Source organism: Triticum dicoccoides, chromosome 7B, assembly GCF_002162155.2.
Source record: "Triticum dicoccoides isolate Atlit2015 ecotype Zavitan chromosome 7B, WEW_v2.0, whole genome shotgun sequence".
NCBI lineage: Eukaryota > Viridiplantae > Streptophyta > Magnoliopsida > Poales > Poaceae > Triticum > Triticum dicoccoides.
In genome coordinates this window covers 764,739,812-764,746,861 of record NC_041393.1, presented here as the reverse complement: position 1 = coordinate 764,746,861, position 7,050 = coordinate 764,739,812, and positions in this window count along the sequence as shown.

Below are 7,050 nucleotides of genomic sequence, written 5' to 3'. Positions count from 1 at the left end.
TCTCGCTCGACCAAAACTCTCGAGGACACCCAAACCCTGGAGAGAAAACGATGTTGGTCTCCTACCCCCTCCCGCCGCACCCCTACCCGGCAAATTAACTCTCTCGAAGCGTTGTTGTGTCGAGGCGACCCCAAACCCTAGAGAAGCAGCGTCGAGGCCACTAACATGATTCCTTATTGTGATTAGCTGGCTAGTTCTACGTTTGCCACTAATATATATGTCATGACCGGTTTTTCCGGGTATCAATTTCCAGAAAAAGACTGTCGTGCTCATCAGCCCCAGGATTACTGTTAGCTGATGAGGCTCCAACTTGATACAGAAACTCCAAGCAAAATACAAAATATGCAGTACAAGACCGTTCTGGCCTGTGAGTACAACAAATGGTTTCTAGTGGTTGATGGCGGAAGCGGTTTGTGGATCATCAGTGTCTATGGGACTCCAATTCCCACAGGAACAGCTGACCAGGTTAACTCCTATCTTCGCGAGGCTGCTATCTCCATTGTGTGGGTTCCGGGGCTGGCATCGCGTCGCTCCTCTCCGTGCAAGAAAATCTGGCCAAGACAAAAGCCAGGGACAAGCCAGTGAGTACTTTGAATGTACTCGCAAACATTATGAACACAGGTATAATATAACAATGATGTGCTGAAAATATTTTATGCTCATGACGTCAGTCACAAAAGATAAATGAAACTCTGATGCGTGCAAGCAAGTTATTTATAAAAATGCAATAACATGGTAGTATTAAAATTTATGAAACAAATAACAAGCAATGCCACAGTCGGGCGTCTTAGCGACACCACATAAAGGGCTTTAAAAGAAATGCCATAGTCGGGCGTCTGAGCGACACCACATAAAGGGCTTTAAAAGAAATGCCACAGTCGGGCGTCTGAGCGACACCACATAAAGGGCTTTAAAAGAAATGCCACAGTCGGGCGTCTGAGCGACACCACATAAAGGGCTTTAAAAGAAATGCCACAGTCGGGCGTCTGAACGACACCACATAAAGGGCTTTAAAAGAAATGCCACAGTCGGGCGTCTGAGCGACACCACATAAAGGGCTTTAAAATAAACAATCATAGTGAATATCCCGGAGGTAGAACCATCCTAGAGATACTCGATATTAACAATAATATCACGGGTTAGTCAACAATAATAATAATCACAGTTATCACAAGTCACAAGTAGTAATTCCAGTTCTGGTTAACAGTTTGACCTCCGAAGACCGACGCTAAGACCGACACTTGACCCATCCCAGACTGTAATCCTTAACCATGGAAATGGCTATTCGAATAGGTTTAATCTCTGCAGAGGGTGTACTCTTTACCCACGAGTAACGGATTTCTTTAGTCCATCGGGGCTAATTCCGTCTACGGTCTTTTTGTTGAAAACACACCTAACTCGCACACACCAGCTTAACTCACACGTGTCTGGAATCACCCACGACACCTGTTAAGCAAACTCTAAGTGGGGAGGCTACAACCTCGCATAGCATGGGATCAAATTTATATTGCGCGCTCTAAGGGGTGGCCTCCCCTCTCGGTCCCAACCGGAAACACCCATGCCCCCGGACCAGGTGGCCTGCCTACCAGCTACAACCGGTATCTTCCACCATGGCCTCTCTGTACGGTGTGTGCTAGAAAGAGGTTGACAACTTACTGAACCGTACTCTACTTGCTGTAGAGACGAGTGGTAGTACGAAACAAGTATGGGGGTTACTGGAACAAGACTCGATCTACGGTCGACTCAGGAGGTTTAAGTATTCCCTGCATGATTAGTATAACGAATATATTTCAGCCAACAGAGTCACCGCTCATATCACCTTACCATGCCATACCAGACATAACCATCCCGACGGAGACCGACGACAAACTCATGCCTACCCAAGACAGAGGTTTTCCCGGGTTCCTGCCGGTATGCATGCAAGGCACATGAGGGTGATTATCATCACAAGTGTGTTCATTTCCAACAGCCTGGAAATCACTAATAGGCACTCATGCATATGATCATACCACATGAAATAACAAGTCCTTCGAAATGCGGTGGTGTTATAAATGTATCAACGATCACACCAAAAATATTATGCCGGGATTCAGAATGCTTGCCTTCAATGTGTGGAAAGGCAGGGTGCACTCCAAAACTTGAAACATTTCTCCTCTCTTCAAAAATCCTATTTTAGCAATATAAAAGAATTAACACACAAAATAAAAACAGCACCAAAAGTTGTTCTGAAATTTTTTCAAATAAATATTAAAATAAACTAGGTGAAATTTGAGAGAGGTAGGAAAAAGAATCAGTTCATTTGGACTTATATTTAAAAAGATAGAGCCAGTCAAAGATTTGGTCAAATCTGATTTTAAATAAAACAGAAAAAGAAAAACGTTTCAGATAGAAATACGCTTTCAGTCATAGGAGGCGTACTTGAGGTTTTACGCCTCCACGTAAAACACGTGGACCGGTGCAGGGGTCACTGATAGTGGGTCCAGGGGGCCCACTGGTCAGGTTTGACTAGTCTTCTCCCTCCTCTTCCTCTGTCCCGAGCCGAGGCGCGGCGTCCGGCGATCGTCGCCGGCGAACGGAGTTTCTTCGCGGGCATCTGACCGCAGGGATGGATCCGCCACTCCTAGGCGGTCCTTCCGGTGGTCGCAGGGTCGCCGGGGGTGGAGGGAGTCGCCGGCGGTGAGCTCCGTGGCGGAGGGGGCTTCGGTGACAAAGTGATTTGGTGGCAACGATGGCTCCCAATCAAAATCAAGTAGGGGGTTGGGTTCCTGGAAGGAAGGAGGTGTTCTTGGTGAAGAGAAATGGGAGGGAGAGGCCCTGGTGGCGCTGGAATGGACGGGACAGTGGCGGCGGCAGGAGTTGCCGGAGATGAAGAAGACGACCTCCTCAGGTCGATTGGCTGCCATGGGGAAACTAGGGAGGTGGACTGAGGTGGCATGCGTGCTCGGATGAGTTAGGGGGTCCTTATATAGGCGAGGCAAGGCGGTTCCGCGGCGGCCGGCGATAAGGACGATGGCGAACCGCCTCCCTGTAGCGTCAGGGCGTCGTGGCGACGACGGGAGCTAGCCGACGAGCGGAGGATAAGCTTGCGCTGTTCCTTGGGGCAGGTGGCGAGCCCGGGTGGCTTTGGCGGCGCCGACCGCGGCAGAGGCGCGCTGCGGCCGCCGGTGTGCCGCCAAAAGCTCTGTCGGTGACGCTGTAGGCTGCCAGGGTGGCTTGGCGCGTTGCTGTGAGGAGGGTAGTGCGTCGCGAGGTGCTGCAGAGCGGGCCAAAATCCAGGGGGGGCCAGCGTGTCGGCTCGGGCACGCGGCTGCAATTTGCGCGCTCTGGGCGCGCCCAGTGCACGCACGGGACGTGCTCGACGAAATGCTCTGGCATGTTAGGGGGCTCCAAACCACAAGAAAGTTAGCAGGGTGGGGTTATAGTCTAAGGCAAAACCATTGGACATGCTGGTCTGGTCAGGGGATTAAGTTCACAGTGTAAACAAAAACTCATGTCAAAATAGATCATGCCCATAAGGTGTTTGACAAAATGCTAAGGGCATTTAGGCATTTCTTGGAGTGGCCAAAATTTCCAGATCCTAGTCTCTTTGGATGCAAGAGAGAGTGGTGAGGTTAGTTTGTGAAAACCACAAACTTGTTAGTGCAAGTTTTGCAAAACTACAATTCTGGACAGGAAATAAATGACATTATTTCATGAACTAAAATCAATCCAATGGGTGCATGCTCCTGGATTTAGGGGTTTGGTAGGGCTGTCTACAAGTAGGAGAAAACACAAGATCTTTGGAGCAAAATTAAATAGGGTTGCAGTAGAAATCACAAGGCTGGACCAGAATGAAAAAGAGGTTGATTGACTCAAAATTTTCAAAGAACAGCACTAGGTTTTTGCATAATGTTGAATCATATGCTACTACCAATATCCCATAATTTTGGTGGAGGCTAGAAAGAATTATTTAAAAGGGTTGTAGTGCAAAATGCACTGTGGACCAGAGAAGGAAAAATTGATGCAGAGCTCAAATTATTACATAAATAAAAGATATTTTTGTATAAAAGTGATTTAAAAACATCACATGACATCTCCAATTATTGGTTAGAATTTTAGGTGAACTTATCCAATGGTTATAGTTCAAATATGGCCATATAACCTTGAAAAACCATTTCCAAGAAAGTAAAGATCAGGCAACTTAATTATTTAATCAGTTATATTAAATAAGGGAAAGTTTCTCTTGACAGATTAAATAAGTCCAATGACATATTTGGAAAGTTTTCTCTCTTGGAAAAACTCATCATCACAGGGAAGGAAATGATTTAAAAATAAAAATGGAGCTCAGAAATTCAAAGTTTTAATTCCTGGCAAAAATTTTAATTCATTAAAACAAGGCCAAATTTTTGGGGGTGTCACAACACTACCCCCCTTAAGAAAAATCTCGTCCTCGAGATTTGTTAAAAGCTGTGTTAAGAAAATACTACGCAATAAAGATGTGGCTTTAGTGAGAGGGCAATAAGTGGTGAAAAACCACAATGTGAAAACTGGTGCTGCGTGGAAAAGTCTACGGTTCGGGACAAAAACGTGAGATTTCTATGCTGGATAAAAATTTAGAATAACTTCTAAATTTAAATATACGCTGGTCGTACCCGAGAGCACAGTGCTCTCTCTGGCCGACAGGTGGACCCGGGGCCCACTGTCAGTCTCTTCTACTCCCTCTGGCTCTTTCTTCTTCCTCTCTCCCGCGCGCTTTCTCCACCGGCGACGCCTAGTGTGTAGGGCATCTAGGCCGTACCGTGGTAGTGCGCGGCGTGCTAGCTGCTGGTGCAGCGTGCACTCACCTCGCGGGCCAGCGCGCTGTCGGCACTACTCATAGATTCGACTCCGAACACCGGTGATCGTCGACGAGCGGCGTTGGTGGACTTCGCCCACCGTACACCGAGCTCGAGCTATAAAATGGCCGGGGTGCCTCTCTCTTCTTCCTCACACCTAGCCTCACTTCTCCTCCTCCTCCCTCCATTACTGCCTACAAAAGCTCGGGTTAGGCCCTAATGGCGGAGGCGATGCCGGACTGGTTTGCGATCCTGATATGCGGAGGGCTGGCGACACTGCTGGGGCTCTTTGTGCTCCTGTGCGCGATGATCCTCGACGATCGTCGCGACGCTGCTGCTCGGGTGTTGGCTCTCCGCGGTGGTGGTGATCATGAGGAGTAGATGGGGTGTGCCGGGTGCTAACTGTTGTTAGGGGGTGATTAGCTGGATGTAACACCGTTGCAAAGTTTTGCAAACAGTGTATGTGTTCGAATGGTAATGGTTGTGAGTCTGCTACCTGGTGTTGTGTGAAGTTAATACATCCACGCCGTGAGAAAGTGTAGATGTAGCAACTCAGGGAAAAGAAATCTCACTCCAGAATTTCGCAAGGAAAAACATTTAATTTAAAGGAGTATAAACCACAACAAAAACTACATACATTAGTAGAAGCCAAATATTTGACTCGTCGTACAAACTCAGGATATCACGCATAGGTCACACACATAAATAAATGTTGCAAATAATGAACACTGCAGCGACGTCTAAAATGGAAACGGTAACTGGACGGGGTCCCTAGAAAATGTCTGTGGTACTGGGATACACTCCTCTTCTATCGGGGGAAGTGGATTGACCAGTCGATGCACGTGTCTCTCCTGGTCGGACCTTAGTGCTCTGCCGATGGCGATCTGAGGATTTACATCTGCGAGGCTCTGAAGATAACCCATCACACGTTGGGTTAAACGTTCTTGAGCGATGACGTACTGGACAAGGTTGGCCAGGACTGGGTCTCTCTCAATGCGTCCACCGGGAAAAGATGTCACTCCTCCGGGTGCTGCACGGCTCGGGAAGTAATAATATCCTCGTTCACGGGCATAGGGTACTGTGGATCGAAGGCGAGCAATCGCTTCTTTCATAGCAGCTTCTATGGCCAAGTGTGGGGTTGGCATATATTTCCCCACGAAGGAAACTTCCGTTGGATCTTGATTGGAGTCTACGGGAGGGATGTGCACTGCTGCCCAATATTCCGAGGTGGAAGGGGTGATCCTTGATTTGAACAGCTTGTACCGAGGTGGCTGGCTAGAACCCATGGTACTGCGGGTAAAATCCCACAATATTTTGACAAAGCTACCTGGGGTTGCATCTGGGGTTCTCAGATGAATGCCGGGGCTCGGCATGACAGGAAAAAGTTGTGAGTGTGGTGCACAAGGTGAGGGTTGCTGGGTAAGGTCATAAGGTGGCCTTTGTATAGCAATGGAGCCGGATCATTTTACCGTGGTGAAAGGTAATAAATTTGCCAGCTTAGCTCCAAAGGTCAGGTCAGTGTCAGAGATACACATATCTCATAAAGAGACGTGTTACTGTGGTTGTCGTCGGGTTGGTTTTGGTAGTTGTGCCCGGAAAAATATGCAACTATGCGCTGACCAAATATGCAAGGCTACTATTAAAATAGAGGCACAACGACAAGCTGCGTTAATATACACGATCGCATGACTACAAAGTGAGGATACACTGAGACTCGATACTACTCGTACGGCTTAGTCTACCTCGTTTATGTCTAAACGGGCGTGCCTGGTGGATGTCGAGGCTTCTCCACGTGTCTCACTACCGGGATTAGTCGGAGATGGCGGAGGAACTGCAGGGTCAGGGTAGTGATGATGACCATCGCGGGGATTGTTGGCCACAACCCCGTTGGAGTGTGCTCCCAAAAGGCGACGAAGCACTTCTGGGGTCATCAAAGCATCTCGGCTGATGGCTGGAGCTGATCTCAGGGTCTCGATCGGTTGTCCAAACAGCACGACTGAGTTGTCGGCGTTGGGCTCGTTTTCTTCTCTCGCCGGGGCTCGACGCACCAGCTCTCCACGAGCTGCAATTAAATCAATAGTGATTTGATCGCACAGTTCCTCTAGTGCACTTACATAGCGCACCAGGTGCAACAATGCAGGATCTCGCGGCCGAAGAGTATGAGCTTGAACGCCCCTCCAAAAGTTACCCAAAACGCAAGTTGCTCCCCCGACTAGAGGAGGAAGCGTACAAACCT